Source organism: Lolium rigidum, chromosome 6 (genome assembly GCF_022539505.1).
Source record: "Lolium rigidum isolate FL_2022 chromosome 6, APGP_CSIRO_Lrig_0.1, whole genome shotgun sequence".
Lineage (NCBI taxonomy): Eukaryota > Viridiplantae > Streptophyta > Magnoliopsida > Poales > Poaceae > Lolium > Lolium rigidum.
The window spans coordinates 270,681,581-270,701,474 of record NC_061513.1 but is presented as its reverse complement, the minus strand read 5'-3'; the positions used below and the strand labels follow the sequence as shown (position 1 = coordinate 270,701,474).

Below are 19,894 nucleotides of genomic sequence, written 5' to 3'. Positions count from 1 at the left end.
TATCCCTGGGTGTGTGCGGCAACACAACAACGCTCCCAACGTAGCGTCCATCTCGTGCTTATGACTTTAGTGGCTCCAGCTTCCGGCCGGCGGAGGCGGGTCCCTGCTGCAACCTCTTCGGCAAGGTGCATTACCTTGGGTTGGTCTCCTTGTGAAAAGATGGCCCATGGCGGCATGTACTTGGGGGTGGGGGGGAGGGGGTGACGGTGCTTGCTAGATCTAGATTTGGGGGAGCGAGACAACCGACGAAAGCCGGGCCTAGGTTCGTCGGGGCCGACGACGGCGACGGTTGTGGGCATATCACTTTCCTGGTGGCCTCGTTACTACGCTTCTCATCTCCGCATTCAAGTTCTTTGGGGCAAACCTTAGATCCAGGCTCCTCGGAATCAAACGACGTCGGTTTAGCTCCGTCGTGTGTCCGTGGGTTCATCGTGGTTTTGTCTATGGCTTGAGGCCGGAGTTGCAGCAGCCAGGTTCGCGTGGCGACGAGTTCCCTACAACAACGATATGACAAATGACGGCCTGCTCGGTGATCCTTCAGTCAATCAGCTAAGTTGGCTAGCTGGCTTAATTAATTCCGACGTGATGCATGAATGGCTTCTTCGATCATTCATTCTTTGGCTTCCTCGATCTCTCTTGTAGATGTACCTTGCGCGGGCGAAGAAACGAATGAACGGCGGCAGGTCTTTAATCCATCTCGGTCGCGTGCGTACGTGCCGCCGCCGGAATTAAAACGCTCGCCAATAAAACCCCCGCCAATATCCACCTATAGCCAATCAATCAATTGAGTTTGAGTGGCTCGCCTTAATTAATTTCTCGGAAAACAACGAGACGCATATATATATGGCTTCTTCGATAGTTCGATCCCTGTGTCCACCATTCGTTCTTTGGACCGACCCTTGGTTCGCTAGTACAGCACACCGGTGCGCTGGTCGCACCTGCCCGCCTCTTAATTTTATTTTCTCAATACCGCTCGCTCGCGTTTGTTCTTTCGCGCGCGGGTGCCTCCACCCTTTTTAGTTACTAGTTAACACGTGCCGTCGGTGTTTTTCCACGATGTTCTTCACGGCAAGGAAAAAAAAAGTAGAGTACTCTAGTCAACACTGCTTGGTGCTCTTCTCGACGTCTAGCTGTGGTGTAGGTGATTTAAGTGGTGTTCTTATTTCAATCTTTACTTTGCTTGTGTTGCCTGTTACCATGAGCTGTTTGTACGCACATTTACCTGCCACTGGTGGCTTTATTAAATTAAAGTTGGGCTAAAACCTTATGTTTAAAACATCACCTCGCCGTCCCAAGAGGAGACGGCCGCTAGGGCTAGACATAAAGCTCAAAGCTCGGTGACTTAAATGAGCGCTTGGTTGCTCAACTCGTTTGAGCTATACACTCAACTCCATTCACAAGTGAAATCAATGTCAACTTCTTCATTTGAGTTACTCCACCTAACCTCATTGCACAATTAATTCAACTAAAATTTTCAATATTCTACCTAACCTCGCCGCTGCCGGAGGAGGTGCCCTCGCAAGCCACAAAGATCGGCGCCAATTTCAACGTGTCAATCTAGTACGCATGTGCTTCACCTACAAAGCAAGATGGCCCCGTTTCGGAGTTAGGAGCGAGACAATCGGCGCTGATCCGTTGGGGTCAACGACGACAGTGGCGCCCGTGGGGCGTTGTCAACTTGCTGGATGCCTCGTTGACGCGCTTCTCGTCTTCGCGCCCAAGTTCTTCGGGAGGTAACCCAAGATTCGGAATCCCTGAATCGGACGGTGTCAGCTTCGCGTTGTCTCCCCTCTTGAGGGCTTCGTTTCAAGTAGAGCTCGGTTTGTGGTTCCTGCTGGTGTCCGTCAACACCTTGTGTAGCAGGGGAATGAGTATACACATGGATGGAGTCGGGGCAAGGTTGCGGTAGTCGCTCTGCTGTGTGTCCGAGGGTTTATCGTCGTTTGTTTGTGGCTTGGAGTCGAAGATGCGGTGGCGAGGTCCATGTGGTGGCGAGGGCCCTGCGGCAACAATGGCGAACGATATATACTTTAGCTCGGCGATCCTTCACGGTACCAACTTTGCATAGTTCTCATTCGTAGCTCAGGTTCGTCGGCGTGTGTGGCCAGTTGTTTTGTAATCCCCCGTTAGGGTTTATAAGGCGAGAGAGCTTTTTAGAATTGTTTGGATTATAAGCTCTCGCTTATTTATTGTCCTCTCTACCGGATGCTTGTTCTATTTTCTCTCTATTCTCTTAAAGTTATTGGTGTATGCGATAACTAATAAGAAAAGTTATAGAGTTGCCCTAGCGAATTAGACCTCTGAGCTGATAATCCCATACAGAGGGAGTAGTTCTGATGGCTTGATGCCCTTGTCACGGTGAGCACATCTCCTATTGAAGTTGATGGCAAATTCGGGTTCACTAGCTCTAGGAGGAGAGACGGCGATGACGCTTGTGTGATTTTTTTTTTCCAAACACAATACCTCGCTCGGTATTGCGTTTTTCTCAACGATGTGTGTCCGATGTTCAGCCGTCCAAGTCGTACCTGTTTTCCAAATTTTAACCGGACACTCTCATCGTCTTAATCGATGGAAATATAAGTCTTTTGCCCTGTTTTAGAAAAAAACATATCATTTCGATTTGTAACCGTCCTCGTTTGCAGGAACTAAACCATTGCCTTGTCACTGACTGCCAGATGGCAATAATATTTGGTTGCAATTTCCCTAACGGCCGCGTATATAATCGCACGAGACCGTATATAATAACTTGTGTACGTGCCCGACGAAACGAACGAACAAACAAAGTCAAAAAATCAAGAAGGAAACGAAGCGTCCAGGAATCCCAAACGAACAAGTCAATATCAAATTGAAAACAAAGGAAATGAAGCGTCCCCCGTCCTCGCTGCCTCTTCTCTCTCTCTCTCCCGACCGCCATCGACCCTGAGACCACACCGCCGCCGCATCCCGCCTCTCCGTTCGCCTGCGCTTCCTTCTCCCGGCCCACTCAATCGCCGCCCACATCCCCGCGCCCCCGCCAAGCACCTGCGTCACCTGCTCGACAGCTTCCCCGGCGTCGCCTCCCCACCGGACACCGGTGGTATGTGAGCCGGCGGCGGATGATGCGCCTGAATCGGAGGAGCTAGGCCTACCTCGACTTCCACCCGGAGAGAATATCACCACAGCCACCATCCGCCACGCCAACCCTGGCGTCGGCCACGATGCAGCGCACACCGCCGATGATGTCGACCACCGCCGTCGTCGGCATCTACAGAGGCATGCGTGCTCAAGGTATTGATTGGCCTAGGTTCAATTTGGAATCCTCTTTCTTCTCCCCCAATTTAATCTGTCCGACTTCAAAATCGATTATTTCCCCCGACCAGACCAGCCGGACCAGGAGGAGAGGATGCTCGGAGCTGAAGCTGTGCGCGAGCAAACTCAAGGAGGCAGCCAGTATCCATGATGGGCTACGAGGCAAGCCTGGACGTGCGCGTAGGCGCAGCGTCCTGCAATATGTGCAAGATACAGCCGTCACGGCCAGACCAACAGTCTGTCGGCGGCAGCGACGCTTGCTGCCAAATGGATGGCTCAGCAGCCGATCAATGTTCATCTTGTCCTGCCAAGACATGAATCTACTCTCAGTTCTGCGGCAGCTTCTAATTATAGATGGATATGATCAATCCTATCGACCTGTAGGTTCGCACTTTTCCTGTTTCAGTATTTTAGTTGTACTAGTATGAACGCTCCTTTTTCACAAGGTACATCGATTTTCCTGGGAGAGGATTCTGTATGTTGCAGGACCAACCTGAAATTTGGCCTATTATGCGCATATAAAGAAATTGACATACGAACCTAGGTCAGAAAATCTGTCTATTTGAGAATGGTTATTTGTGGTTCTTATAGAATGCAACATCAGAGAAATGTCTACCACAAATCTTTAGATTTAACCGTTCCTGATTTTATCTATGTTGTCTACCTAGCGGTCATATTGGCTATAATGTTGATGTAGGTAAGTGGAGCGGCTCCGGTGGCAACACTCGGCTAGGCATCCCTCACATCCATCTACCACCGTGGTCAGAATGCTACTAGTAGGACCTGTACTTCGAGGAGGAAGTGGGGACATTTGTTGGTTCTGGTGTGGCGCCCTCTCTGCTTGGGTTTACCACCAACGAATCTGTCCCTGGATCCACGTATGTTCCTGGAGAGGACACAGCCGTCCTGCGGCATGGCCGTGGATGACCTCAAACATGAGGTGTCTAGGATGGACACTTGCTGGCATTACCATCAACTGCGGCGCCAAGGTAATCTCACTCACTCCAATACTGTTGTTCTGGTATGTATAGATGCTGCACATGCTCATCTCTGTGTGTTTATTATGTATGGTTCTTGCAAAATCTGAGGATGGGTTTGTGAAGAGTAAGAATGCCTGAAATTTTGGTTCAGAAATACTATGTTCCCTTGATATTTTATTTGTGATGTAACCGTCTAGTGTGTCGTGCTTTCTGTGTGAGTTCAATGAGAGCTACAAATCAACTCTTTATGTATTTGGTTACAGATTTGGACATCCTATTTCTAAAGCAGCTAGATTACTTATTTTTTTTTTTGTAAAATATATATAATGGATCCTGTCAAGGTGCAGGTTTCTTGTTGTTATGTTTGAATGTTTTAGCTTTGCTATTCACTTGTACGAACGCCCTTTCACGAGGGGAGAATTTATTTGGGTTCAATGGAAAATATTTTGTATATGAACGCAACAACTGAAATTTGGTCTGCTATATAAATAAATTGACATGCTAACCTAAGTTAGAAAAAATCTGTCTAGTTTGAGGATTGATATTTGTGGATCTTATAAAGTGCAACATCAGAGAAATGTCTACCACAAATCTTTAGATTGAACCTTTCCTGATTTTATCTATGTTGTCTACCTAGCGGTCATATTGGCTATAATGTTGATGTAGGTAAATGGAGCGGCTCTGGCGGCAACACTCGGCTATGCATCCCTCACATCAATCTACCACCGTGGTCAGAATGCTACTAGTAGGACCTGTACCTCGAGGAGGAAGTGGGGACATTTGTTGGTTCTGGTGTGGCGCCCTCTCTGCTTGGGTTCACCACCGACGAATCTGTCCCTGGATCCACGTATGTTCTTGGAGAGGACACAGCCCTCCTGCGGCATGGCCGTGGATGACCTCAAGCATGACGTGTCTAGGATGGACACTTGCTGGCATTACCATCAAGTGCGGCGCCAAGGTAATCTCACTCACTCCAATACTACTGTGCTGGTATGTATAGATGCTGCACATGCTCATCTCTGTGTGTGCATTATGTATGGTTCTTGCAAAATCTGAGGATGGGTTTGTGAAGTGTAAGAATTCTTGAAATTTTGGTTCAGAAATACTATGTTCCCTTGATATTTTATTTGTGATGTAGCCGTCTAGTGTGTTGTGCTATTTTTGTGAGTTCAATGAGAGCTACAAATCAACTCTTTATGTATTTGGTTACAGATTTGGATATCCTATTTCTAAAGCAGCTAGATTAGGAAAACGTTTCGTCCTGGGCTCTCGCGAGTTCCAGGGCGAAATCCTAGTGCGCCGCCGCCGCCAGCCACGTCCTCCTCCTCTCCTGCCTCGCCGCCGCCAGGATGCGCCACCGGGCGAAGCTCGGGCGGCGTCGGCGGCAGTGGGGTGTCTCCTCTCCTCCTCGCGGTGATGGCGGCGCGGGCGGCATCGTTACGTGCTTGGAGGCGCTACGCTGGGCAGGGGGCGTGGCGGCGCGGCCGCTCGACGGCGGCGTGGCGGCTCTGCAGGCTGTGCCTGCTCGGGGTGGCTGATGGAGGCGGGCGGCGCGAGGGTGGTCGACCACGGTGCCATGACGGTCTGGTGGCGGCGCAACGCCCTGCAAGTGGAGCCGGACGGGCAGCGCGACCAGGGCGGCCGCCTCGTGCTCGGGCCGGTGCCGCTCTGGCCACTTCCAGGGTCGTGGTGATGTTGCTGGCTGTTGCGCGCTTACGGACGCGAATCCCTTGCTCTGTTGTCCACCGTGTTCCCTCGGATCTTCAGCGGGCTGAGTTTGGACACCGGGGCGGCGGCCCTGGACGGTGGGTGGGGACGTCGACCGGGGCGGGTGGCGTTCGCTGGTGCTGGCCGGTCTTCTTGGCCGTGGGGACGGTGAGGAGCCGGCGGTCGGCTGGTTGCGGTGTAGTAGTGCTCCGGCGCTTTCTTCGTCTGTTCGTTGGCGTCTCCACTGCTCGGTCTCTCTGCGCCAGATACAGCATGGTTGGTCCTCGAACTGCCCGTTCTGCGTCCGTGCGAGTTCTGTGGGGAGTTGCCGGGGGAAACTCTTGGCTGGCTCGGTGCCAGCCACATCGGCAACGACGATACTATCGCCGTTCTCCTTCTTGAAGGGCTGGTGAGGTAACCCTCCCCCTATTGCTCTTCTTCCCGGGTGAAAACTCAGGCTACGGCTGGGCGACGATGGTGCACTGCGTCGTTCTCCTCCTTGGAGGCGCTGCTTTGGGTCGAGGGGACAGAGGGCTATCAGTGTGGTGACAATGACAGTGGTGCGGTTTGGGTGTGGCTGTGGTGAGGCTTGTGGCGGCAGTCAGCAAGTTCAAGGCTTTTTTGGGCGCTCAACCACCTGTATGTTCTGTGGTGGCCGGTGGTACGACACCCTCGAACCTGGGTGAGGAGGGAAGGGTCCCTCCTTCTGCAGCAGCACGGCGAGGCGGTCTTAGAGCCGGATCTTCACCTCTTTGACGCTGGTGCTTCTCCTCTTCGCTTGCCTTGTCTCTTTCCATCCACGGCAGTTCTCCGTAGCTTGTACATGAGGGTACTTTGGTGGCGCTGCCGGGTGGAATTCTTTGTAGTTCCTCTAGGGCTTTGCCTCTTTCTTTTATCCTCTTCAAGTTTGTGTAATCAGCACCTATGTATCCTAGCCGGTTGAGGGCTTTATTAATTTAAAGCTGGGCTCTCGAGCCTTATGTTTAAAAAGCAGCTAGATTACTTACTTTCAGTTTTGATTTTTCTAAAATATATATAATGGATCCTGCCAAGGTGTAGGTTTCTTGTTGTTATGTTTGAATGTTTTAGCTCTGCTATTCACTTGTAAGAAAGCCCTTTCACGAGGAGAATTTATTTGGGTTAAATGGAAAAGATTTTGTATATGAACGCAACAACTGAAATTTGGTCTGCTATATAAATAAATTGACATGCTAACCTAAGTTAGAAAAATATGTCTAGTTTGATATGTGTGGATCTTCAGAGTGCAACAACAGAGAGATGTTCATCACATTTCTTTAGATTCAAGCGTAACTAGATTTTTGTCTATGCTGTCTATTTTGATATTGTACCAAACACTCATATTTGCTATAATATTGATGCAGGTCAATGGAGCGAATTGGTGGATCCAGCGACTGTGTTTGTGTCATGGAGGCCGAAGATACCTCTCAGGATGCTATTAGTAGGGCTTGTACTTCGAGGAGGAAGTAGGGCTCGACCCGTTTGTTGTTTCTGCAGCGCACGTGGTTCTGGTGTGGTGCCTTTGCCGCCCGGGTTCACCGCTGTCGACACCACTCTCGCCAGGGTGCTACTACTGTCCCGGAGAGGACACTACCGTCTGCTGCTCGGGCATGGATGACCTTGAGCACGGCGTGTCTAGGAGGGGCACGCTTACCAGCTGGCCCATCAAGTATGGCGTCAAGGTAATCTCACTCTATCTAGCCCAGGTTGCTTGGTATTTATGGTTGCTCCACATGCTCATGTGTATGTGTGCATCATCTATGTTCTTTCCAAATGCGAGAAATAGACTAGGAAAAATTAATAAAGTGAGAATGTTTGTATGGTCCTTCAGTTTTTCTTCTGTTGGATGATTTTTTCGATCTGAATTACTAACCCTTTTCTCTTGGTTGTTGCTAGCCATGCACAGGAGGAGACCATGGTCGTGGTCATGGATCTGGAGTTGCTTGCATTAGGCATGCTATGCTCCACCAAGAGCACACCTTCTGCCGCCATGTTGTGTATTACTTCCTTCCCGTTAAAATCTCTTTTATTTGTACCAACTGCTCATGTAGTTATTGTTAAAAAATAAAAAATAGCCACCGAATAAAGTTGACTACTTCTCTATTTTGTTGTGTGAGAGCGGAATAAATAAAGTTGATTGATTTCACAGTTAACTAGCTCACTTTCTCATGTGGACGGATGCATCTGGTTTATGATTGTGTTGTTGTAGGTGAAGGGCATACGTAGGCTCTATTAGGCCCGGAAGAATCTCGATGATGTTGTGCCCTTCCGAGAGCAATCAGACATTGGCATCTACGCTGCATTCCCTGTATAGTTGATCTCACTGGTGAGCAATACACAAGCTAATAAAAAAGAATTACATCAAATTTCCCCGCTAAATAAGTTTGTTTGCTGTCACAAATCGATTTGGATGGCGGTGAAGACCATCTAGTTGTTTATGGTTGTTCTTATGAGGTAGGCAAGCAGGCCTTTCGATATGGTGATGATATTGCAAGGAATTTGGGTACCTGAGGGTCATACATGGTCTTGGTGGGGGCGCGCGAGGTATCAACGTATGAAAAATTTAGAGAAACTGGCTACATCTTCTGCTGGGTTCACTGACTATGCAAATCGTTATGGAGGGTTTGTGGATGAATCCCAGTTTCGTCTAGTACTACACATGTTTTTTTTGGTATGCTAAAGAGCTTTCCCTGTCCTAGCTGCCTACACATGTTTTTTTTGGTATGCTAAAGAGCTTGCACTGTCCTAGCTGCCTAGTTATACCTTCTTATGTTCATACAAGTATCAATGTTTACTTTGTTTCATTTGGAGCTGGCCTTGCTGAAGGAAAACAGTTATGCAGGCCAAACTGATAAATTCACAGTCGAAATCCTGCTTAGTAAATTTTCAATAGAATGATCCCTAGGATGATAACTCATTTTCATAATATTTATTAATACAAAGGCTGAAGTGGTTTTCATTTGTGTTCAAACTTGTACTTTGCAAGGTTTGCACTGTCAATATTGCGAAAAGGCCATATTTTGATTTATACGCCAATATCTTTGTAGGCTATATTATTCAAGTAGAGATCATTTTGTTCCTTCTCTAAACATCTTGATAGCTGAGAAAATATTTGTACTACATTTACGAAATGGTTTGGCAAGATGCACTTGTGAAAAACAATGTCCAATCAAATAAAAGCCTGTATCTATCTTCCAAAAAATACTTTTGTTAGGATGACTATGCAAGCCTGTATCTATCTCCAGAAAATACTTTTGTTAGGCGAGCCCAGCCTCATGGACTGGTGGCACCACGCCAAGCAGGACACACCTGCGCCTCTCCGCAAAGGACTTGCTTCCGCCACGCTCCTGATCCCATGGATGACTTGGAAACACAGAAACTCTTGCGTCTTTGATGGAGCCCAACCTTCCTTGCAACTCTTGCTGCAAAACATCAAGGATGAGCTTAGGACTTGGGCTAGGGCAGGGGCCCAGGGCCTACGAGTAGTGCTGCCACCAACCTGGGATGTGCACTGATGTTCATGCTTTTGTACCTCACCCTGCCTCCTAGGAGGATGTAAATAACTATCTATCTTTTCAATGAAATGAAACGCAAAGGTCCTTTGCGTTTTCTCGAAAAACTATGCAAATGTAACTATGGGTTTGTGGATAATTCTTTGTTCCATCTATGGGAGGATACTACCCATTCCTTCTAAATCCCGTTCGTTCAAACATGTTGAATTTGTTAGCAGTGTGAATCTTGCATAATTATCATGATGCATGTGAAGGTTTAGGGTTTGGTCCCGATGCTAGCATCGCATGTCGATTACCTGGATTAGGCCACAAATCTGCTAGAAAATTCCTGTCTTTTTTAATTGTTTCGGAAAAGCTGCCTTTTTCTCGTATCCAGATTATTACTAGTACACAGCTTCAGGTGTGATGTGAAGGTGTATGATTCCCGAGGGATCGAAGTGTGACCTGGTTGCACACATACTTGATATTTGTTGGTTTTTCCCCATTGATGACTGGACGTGGAGGCAGTTGAGAAAGCATGCATATGTATGGAAGAGGGAAATCTAGTTTACTTTAATTTAGAACTTGTCGGTTAGTACATGTATAGGACTCGATTCTTATTTTGATTGTTTTCTGCTTGTCATACATATGTTGTTGTGGCCACTTAGAGCTACGATGGTGATAGGGATGTGACACAGGAGGATGAGCATCTAGTCACTGTTGCTGGCGATTAGATCTAATAGAAGGGGATAGGGATGGATAGAAATCAGAGGGATCGGGAAGAGCAAATAGAAGATACGACTAGGACTGGTGCTGACTCAAGACCTGGTGGAGGGATCAAGAGGACCAGCCGCCAGGAGACTACAAGATCTATAGAACACAACTAGGACTCTTTTAACTCTCACGTTACCCTATTTTACCTAATCTGTTTTATCCTGTAGTAATTGAACTTGACTCTAATTTTCGCAACTGCTATACTACTAACGACACAACATAAGCACTGATGGAACTTCTATTTTCTTTGAACCTACTACTTACTAGTCGTTTAAGTTTTCACTAAGGTTTGCAGAGAAAAAATCTGATTCCACATCAAATGAATTTCCACACACATTCGCGTTGATAATGGCATTTCTTGTACGACATTATATGATTATATCCTTGTGAACGATCATGCTTTCTCTTTCTAAATATGTTCATTGCACTTTGCACATGTATACTCTAGTTCTATGTACAAAATTAATTTCCAGCTCATTTCTAGCTCTGATTATGTTTTATAGGTCAATGGATTGCCCTGGATAGCGCCTCTCCGCGCAACCCAGAGCTGCTGTGCCGGTGAGGCCACCGATGATGCTACTGCTGGTGTCCGGTGGGGAAGAGCAAGAGGAGTAATCAAGAAAAGTTGATAATGGAATCCTGAACTCCTCAATGTTTAACTACCTGCCAGCAAGGTGGCTTGAATTCCAGCGAGTATCCGTGGATTTATAAACATGTTTGGAACATAGTAACCTACCTATGTAAGTCAGATATGATTAAATGATTATAATGTTCATATATCTAGAATATTTGTAGTTATCATGATGATTTAGTAATCATGTGTATCGCTAGACTTTATCGATCTATGTGATGGGTATTTGTGTAATGTATTCTATCGTGGTATGATAGCTAATATGACAGAAACAACCAAATTAAGTTAGTTCCTATGTTTTGGTACTTTGTCATATTTCCTTTTGGCAAGCCCCCGATTTGTATGTGGTAATGAAGTTCTTGTGTTGCACAGGTATATTTTTTCATTGTGGAGGAAGAGCTGCTGGTCACCTACCTGGGCTACTGCTTATGCTGATGTCTTCCCTAACAACGTCCACGAGCTGCTGCTTCATGATAGACCCAGTTTGAGTGAGCTTCTGCTTCTCTCCTTCTTTCCTCCATGCCATGCACGCTTTTTGAGTCGATGTATAGTCGCCGAGTCGATGCGTCTTGCCTAGGTCACTGCAAGCGACCCGACTCATGGGGCGAGACGCATGACTTGATGGTTTGATAGTGACTATACATCGGCGACTGATAGTCACCCGTTGCCTGCTGGAAATTTTGTTTTTTTTTGGGGGGGGGGGGGGGGGTATAGGGTCTCTCCCGCCTCAGGATTTCAGTGAGAAAGAGGTGTAAAGGGAGAGAAAGGGCGGAGCTCGGGAGGAGGGGCTCGAGCTGCCGTCACTCCTCGCTGGCGGTGCAAAGGAAGGAAAGGGTTTGAGGGGAGAGGGTTGAGCGTGGCTGCGTGCGGGAGTGCGCCTACGGGCTGACGGTGCTACGAGGACTCAAGTGATGGAGTGCTAGGTTTAGTGAGCGGGTGAGAGCTGGGAGCGGTTAGTTAGGTCTGTCTGGCCTGGATACGATAGATGACATGCCAACTTCCTTCATATGGCATCAATTGGCTATGCAAAGGAGAGAATCACATGCAGTAGTGCTCTTTTTACTGCCATGGCGACTCAGGGTGACTAATCAAGCTAAGTCACTCAGTCAAGCCAACAAGTCACAAGCCGCAACCATGGTGACTTGGCTTGACTTGGCCACTAAAAAATCATGCTCTGCGCACTCTCTGATACCTGCTGGTTTAGATTTCAGTGGTGGTGGTACAGTTTGTAGGATTTGATCATGGAATGTGATGTTCTAGACTTCTAGTGATTCTCTCTTTTGTTGAGGATTTTGGACTATGCGATGTTGATGCTAAATTTTTTCTGTGATGTCCTTTTACTCTTCTGTTTAGATTATACAAATTGCATTGTTTTTTTTTTGTTCTGATCCTAATCTAGTAGAGGACTCGTAAGCATAGTTGGAGCTTGCACTTGTCTTCAAGGAAAATTACCTAATGTAAGGCTTTGTGCATTCATATGTGTGTGGTGTGGGTCTGTTTTGCTTAGTGCACCTTCGTATTAAGGTCAACATTATTATGTTCAAAACTTGGCCAGGTTCAGTTTCCACCTGCACATGTTTGTCAACTGTTCCAACATTGACCTCTACTTCTATGCTAGCATTACATTGACAAAGTATGTTAGCATTATAAACTTGCCCATGTTTGTCAACTGTTCCAACATTGACCTCTACTTCTATGTTAGCATTACATTGGCAAAGTATGTTAGCATTATAAACATGCACATTTATCTTGCATCAACATCCTTCTTTAGTTGATATGTTTGTCTTGTATGGTCAAGATAGGCCGGTGCCTTCATCTCCTTGTTGGCTATCTTGTAAGCTGTTGGTTATATTGATGGGTATAAGAATGTTGTGGATGCATAGGGGTCTTTGTTCAAGATAGGTTGGCCCTGTATTTAGTGTTATGAGTATATATGTTTATAAGATCTATTTTTTCAGGTTTTTGATAAATTTATATATGAACTAAAGATCGGTGTACATGCTAAAATCCTTACAATACAAGACAAGTACTATGCTAGTCGTGCATGTTCCTAATCATGGTTTTGGTACGTGATAAGATTGCGCTAAAAAAATACAAGACAAGTACTAGATGGAAACATGTAAACTGTTTTAGCTTGTGAGCTTAGGTTGTTGAATGAAAAGGCAGCAACATAAGAAAGGTCGCTTGCTGACCATAATGTTTGTCTCCTTGTGCAATGATGTGAGTACTAGATGATAGCCATGGTAGATGAGACCTGCAGCTTGCTGGACGCATACACTAGATGCTCATCTAGGTGTGCGCAACAAAAACAGATTCTTGAAACAGAGTAATGATGAAACGTAGGTGATGCTCTTATTGTTTATCCTTTTTTCTTCTTATTTGGTCGTAATGTTGCCCCTTTGAATAACACATCATGAAATAGGCTTCTTTGTATTATGAAATGCAGCTTTTTGTTTAATTCACTATTGGCATTAGCAACACATCTACTCTTTGCAGAGCCTAACAAAGCTTTTGGCATCTTGTTAACATTCTTGCTTTTCAGAATCATCTTCATTATTCTGTTTCAAGATTCTGCTTTTGCTACCTGATGGCTTCTGGTACATGTTATTTTTCTTGTATTTATGTCCGTAAGGGAAGGTGATATGATTACCGTCCATCATCACCACAGGGTTACATGAGGAGAGGATGCAGCCCAAGTCCACGTGGTCACTATGGAGACCATAGTAGGGATATCTCCAACTAGTCTTTAGGTGGGGAATCTATGTCGTGATTGTAGGTAAGATCGTTGATGCTCCTGGAATTTCAAGGCAGAGGTGTTTGTTTCTGTTGTAAATTAAATATGTGCAGCCATATATTTGTTTTTATTCCTAATATATCTGTACCGTTCATAGTTATTTTAGATCACAAATATTTTTGAGAATAGGTACATCCTTGTGCTTTCATCGATTTATTTTCATATTGATCTAATCTTTTGTATTTCGCTCGACTCTTAGGCCGTGAGCACATCCTGCATAACATCCAACCCATTTGCATAGCCAAAACCAGTTAAGACATTACTGGAATTCATCAGTTGGATGGAAAGTTTGGGTTTAGCACTATTAGGACAATCCAAATATAGATTTCAATTCTAAACATTTATCTTTTGTAGTTTTAATCATCCAATATGAATTACCTTGCGTAGTAACAACATCTATGTTTTCATTGAAATAATTCCGTTGTGTTTCCTAGAAATAAATATGAATTACCTTGTACTAGCCTCTGTTCATATTTGGGTTTTCTCGAAAAAAATATGAATTACCTTGTACTGGCCTACCTTGCATGGAGGCATTGTCCTTGTTTATGAGCATACTCAGGTTAGTAATGTCTAAGGTATTGTTGAAGATTTCAAATATATTTTTCACTTAAAGTCCAGCAGAACACGCTTCAAATTTGTTTTTCGAGAGAGTTTTTCATTTTCCTATACAGAACTACCCAAGTGATACTTGGGTTTCATGCATGCTAATGATTCCTGATTATCTGGACCAAGGTGTCCTTTTTGTTTGCTGATGCACATATGTATTTATGCATGTACAATTGCTGCTCATCTGGTTGTGGAGTAAGCACTTATTAGCATTCGGTAAGAACAGTGGTGGACTTTTGTTCTGTTTTCTTCTTATTTGTTCTATCAATTCTAATTCCTTTTAACTATCAGTTGTGGTTCCTGATTTTGGTAGTTTGGATGGGATAGCACCACAAACTTAGGTATGAGGGACTGAACTAAAAGCCACAGAACTAGCTCTAGGTTGTGTAAAATAACCAATAAACACAATAGTGTTTCAGTGAAGCCTCTGTACAGTAGCACATACCTGCAAGGGTTGGTTTCCTTTTTAACAGACCACCTTAAACTACATGCTCCTTATTTCTGACTTTAGGCTATATTCTTGACTGCAGGGAACTTTGTAAATCATTACTTTGTTTGCCTACTTATTGAGAAGGATGCAAAGAACAAGAAGAAACTGAACCTTATGATTCGTGATAGTTGTTTTAGATTTAAATTCTAGTGCATGCGTACTGCAATAGTGAAGTCGACGAAAACATGTATTTTGTTAACATTTAGTTGGTGTATGTGCTAGTTGGCCTATGATTTACATGTTACTAGTGTTGCTTTGCTCATGATTTGATAGCTTGGATGTTGTTTTCTAAATATGTTGCCTTGATCAAAATTTGCTAATTGGGCTTGGACTAGGGTGCTACTTATTGTCACCTTGGTTTAATTACTACCCTCACTAAAAATTTGAGGCCAGTCTAGTTTACTTGTACTCTCACAAGGTTACCACTACTATAAAACATTTGTGTTTTGATTTTAAGGTAAAGAAGAGAAGAAATCAAGACCGGACTAGCTCCACTCAGATGACCATGCAGACAAGAACAACTATTTAGGTGTGCCCCCTGCCTTTTACTGAAAAATTTGTGCCTTTGCAATGCTATAGTTGTTGCTTTGAGCTAGTTTGTGCTACTGTGGGTTCAAGTTGAAACCCTCCTCCGAATTTATTCTTCTGTGCATATCAGCTTTAGAGCTGACCATCAAGTTACGTTGTTCAACGGTAACCAGGAGGAAAAGATGGCATAAAGGTTTCGGTTAATTAATTGTAAACTCAGTTTTCTCTGAATCCATGAAATGTTCACCTAATTTTCTCTATAACCTAAACCTGTTCTCAATGTGGTATTGCTCCCTACTGTGGTTGTTTTGTTGACCCTCAAGTTAAACTCTATTGCTTATCTAAGTGATGCATGTGCTGCTGGTTGCTGAGAGATGCCTTTTTATTGACGAATCATTTCCTGACATTGAAACTGTTCCTAGATTTGCCAATTCCTTGTCTTGGCGCACCCTGTTTTATTTTCTATAGATCATAACTTGCTATTTGGAAGTGATGAGTTGTTTTCTCTGGATGATATACTAGAATTCCTCATTCTCCATGTTAGTGATGTGTTATGGAAGTAATATGATAGTGATGGTCCTTCAGCATCTGTTGTGGTAGCGAGAAGCAAGACATGTGAATCATTCTTCATGCATTTATTTACGAGTAAGCTCATGATTATTAAGTGATTTGTGTTCCTGTTAGTGCAACGCATGGTTGTTGTGACCTGAATTATGCCTCGAACTTTTATTCAGATGATCATTAGTAGCATGAATAAATATCTTCCATGTAATTGATAATTAGCTCTGCAGATGTGCCAAACGGTATTAGGATCCATATATATGATTTGATTTTTTGATTTATGTAGACCGGTGTCTAGTTGTAGTTTATCTGTATCAATCTTTTGGATTTGACACCAGGAGTTTGAAGGCCTAATGAAGTGGACAAGGCTACTATGGTAATTTTTTCTGAAAGATAGAAATGAATGCTTCTGGTTAGGTATCCCTTTGATTCGATTTCAAATGGCGAACCTTTCTGAGAGGAGGTTTCATGTTCTGTGTAACCTAGCTAATCGTTAATTGCATTCTGAATCCTTTTGGCTGGAAAAAATGTTGCTTGTTGGATTAATGCTTTATAAGTTACCTCTCATGAATAATGGTATCTTATAGAATAACTAATGTTGTGGAGTGTGGGGTTTGTAGGACCACCATCAGGGCCGTCGATGGCCATGATCGAATTGATCAACCGAACAGGACCCCCGAACTCCAGGGGCCCCCAAATTTTATCTGCCTAATACTTTGTCCGACTGTCTTCTACCGTAAAAGACTGCATGGTGATGGCCGGCCTATTTGATTTGTTTCTGCAGCCCATAAGGCCACGCTGGAGATCAATCAGCTCCAGCGGTCCAACCTAGATGGTGCGGGCGCGATCGGTTGTTTTTTTTGCTCGACTGTTGTGCCGTGCGCGATCGAGGGCAGGCGAGAGCAAGAGCGACACGATGATACCGCAGATCGGCCGAAAGAAATCGAATTGGTCTTCACCTGTTCCTGTTCGCTCTTGCCACCGATGGAATTGGTGAATTGGTGTTCAGTAGTTCCTGGTGCTTGACGGTGTGGCCCCTCTGCTAACAAATCATACATCAACGATCATGCGTCAAGGTATGACTTCTTCAACTTGTCTAGTAGTGTTGAATTAATTTATTTCTTGAATTATTTTGTTAATTTCGCAATTCCTGCTGAAGATTAATCACACGCCAAGTTGGATTGGTGACAATAGCACTTGAGAAATATCTTGCAGAATATTATTTATAAAAATATGACTGAAGACTTGATTTAAAAAATACTCGATGGGTGATGCTTTTTGGTATAACATGAGGTTCGCTTATTACTTAAGTGCTAAGTTTACTCTTTAAGAATAAATACTTAATATATTTATGTAAATTGTATGGAAGAGCACTTAGTGAAGATATATGGTAAAGTAAACGCATGATTTTGTTTTACATCTTATTTTGTAAGTCGCACCGGATCCTCCAAATCCTGGAGACGGGTCTGACCACCATGAACCAAGGGAACATAGTTTTGCTGATGTACGCCAGCAAGGCGATGCCCTCCCTCCCCGTGTGGTCCTGTCCTAGCTGTCTCCTCGGACGTGCTTGAAAGGCCGTAGCCGGTAACACACGTCACACCCTATTACCTAATATGCATGGATGTTAAGGTACTAAGCTGATGAACTATCGCCTGGACCACCTAAGGACCTAGGCAGACAAAACATGTTTTTTGTTTACATGAGTTGCATGAATTAGACTGGTGTCTGATATGATCGAAGATGTGATTATGATTCTGTGATATGGTCAGCTAGTTTGGATGATTTGTGTTGCGCAAGCCTAGTATGTTGTTTGTCCTGATGCTAGCTAGCTGATGTGCATACTTAGTTTTTTTTTTTCTGCGGGTAGCTAGCCAGATTGTGCAGATGATGGCATGAACTAATTCTTTGTGTTGAACAAATTTTGTGAATAGTTACATCAGTGACCCCTTAAAAGTAATACCAGATAGTATGTAATGATACGTTAAAAGAAATACTAGGTCTCCAGGGTTTGATCTTGAATGGAGATCCTTTCCAAGAAGAGGTTTGATGTTATGTGTAACCTAATATTTAATTGCATTCTCAATCCTTTTTGCTGGAAAAAATGTTGGTTATTGGTTGTATGCTTTATAAGTTATCTTTCGCGAATAATGGAATCCGATGAAACAAATAATGTTGTGGAGTGTGGGGTTTGCAGGAGAACCACCATGAACCAAGGAGCCATTGGGCGCCAACGAGGGGATGCCCTCCTTCCCCATGCGGTTCGTCCTAGTTGTCTCGTCAGACATGCTCGCAAGACCACACAGCCGATGAGACACCTCACATTCTCATACCTATTATGCATGGATATGAAGGTGCTAAGGTGATCGACCCTCGTCTTGACTGACTAAGCATCTACGGCAGGCAAAACACGCTTTTTGTCTATCCGAGTCACATGAATGTGCCTGTTGTGTGACATGACTTGAGAAGTGATGATGCTTCAAAAGTATTTTTTTGGACGATTTGCGCTGCACAAGTGTATTATGTTGTTTTTCCTGATGCTAGCTAGCTGATGTGCATGTGAATACTTAGTTATTTTTTCCTGATGCCCATGCTAGCTAGCTTGTCTGTGTTAAACAGATTTTATGAATAGTTATATTAGTGACCCATTAAAAGAAATACTAGGCAGTATGGAATGATACATTGATTTTGAGAACTTTTTTGTGCCCATCTTTTTATTTCTAAAGAAAACACCAGGTGCGTGTTCAGGTCTCATGCATGAATATTAGAACAAATCTAGAAGAGACTGTCTCTGAATGTGTGTATCAAATAGATAGGTTATTAGAGGCTTTGTATCTTTGCACATGTTTTTGTGAAATAAGTTGCTCAGAATAACGATGACAGAAAAATATGTAGTTATTCTTAAGGTGCTTGAAGTTAGGTGTAAATATTTGCAGTGTGGTTTTGCAATTTTAGCTTGGAGATGTCATCTTCCAGATTTCTTATCGTGTTCCTTGTTCTTAAAGTGCTTTTCAGGTTGCTTCTGAAATATTTGCGGGAGATGGTCAGAAGCTCGTGTCAAACTCATTGGTGCAGTATACCACCTTTTTGTATTGATGATTTGTCGACGGCCATCCCATCAACAAATTGTGAAGTTCCTGCCGAGGGAATCTCTTCACCACCGTCCGCCAGCACAGTTCTTGTTTGGCATGAAGATTTTGTAGCGCATAATTCGTTGTAGGTAAGGGATATGCAGCTCTGTAGTAGGGTAAGGGATTGTTGTTCAATTGTATGTTATGTGCTTTGGTAGATTTGTTTGATACAAATACATGAGAGCAAGCCCACCATTTGCTGTAAAGTCAATATCTAATGATAATGGCTATTAATATGTTGATGCATGCATTGTGTCACATAATGAACAAAAACCACCCTTGTCTTGGAGCTCGGTCTTTATTTCGATGCTGATAGAAAGCATCCTCTAGCTGGTGTGTTGTGTGAACTGCAATGATGATTCGGTGGTAAAATTAATATATATATAATTTTTTCCATCACATACAAAAAATGTGTATCTTAGCTGAAGAAAACAAAGCAGGAAAGGTGTTTGTGATACAAACAAGTTGGCGTGACTAAGCACAAATGAAAGCCAGCTGCACATCGCTAAGTCTAAAATGAAATAGCTAGGCCAGGAGCAAAATCCTTAGTCCGGCTCTTTTGATCGGTTCAGTAGGTCACACAAGGACCCTCTCTGACAGCACACCAGTCCGAAGCAGTGCCAACAATTTTGTTGAGCAGCACGTTGGTTCAACTGTTCAAGATGCGTTCGTTGCGTTCCTTCAAAAGCTCACAGGAAATACGAGGAGAAAACAAACATGGGAGAGACCCCCGATCATTGTGCTAGTTTCCATGAGATATGGAGTGGTTCGCGGAATCATTATTTCGAGAAATCAACCATTAGGTCGGAGTCCACTTGAATTCCACGCATACATTAATTTTCACCCATCTCTACCCAGCGGCTTCAACTCACATAATTAATGACAAATTTACTGG

General features: G+C 44.1%; 1 long non-coding RNA gene across 12 annotated transcripts; it reads left to right on the top strand.

The window, feature by feature from the left end:
* Nucleotides 1-3,174: 3,174 nt before the first annotated feature.
* LOC124661081 lies at nucleotides 3,175-19,286 on the top strand. 12 transcript variants are annotated; one of them, XR_006990091.1, is made up of 14 exons: nucleotides 3,175-3,267; nucleotides 3,360-3,668; nucleotides 3,735-3,832; nucleotides 3,986-4,277; nucleotides 4,935-5,226; nucleotides 7,358-7,675; nucleotides 7,890-8,319; nucleotides 10,762-10,998; nucleotides 11,262-11,377; nucleotides 13,432-14,505; nucleotides 15,237-15,308; nucleotides 16,653-16,944; nucleotides 18,066-18,230; nucleotides 18,884-19,286. It is a non-coding gene; the product is annotated as an uncharacterized LOC124661081 (long non-coding RNA). The 12 variants fall into 12 exon arrangements; XR_006990084.1 differs by lacking the exon at nucleotides 3,735-3,832 and having other exon boundaries at nucleotides 3,360-3,672; nucleotides 7,890-7,985; nucleotides 8,203-8,319; XR_006990083.1 differs by lacking the exon at nucleotides 3,735-3,832 and having other exon boundaries at nucleotides 3,360-3,672; nucleotides 7,890-7,990; nucleotides 8,203-8,319.
* The last annotated feature ends 608 nt before the right edge of the window (nucleotides 19,287-19,894 follow it).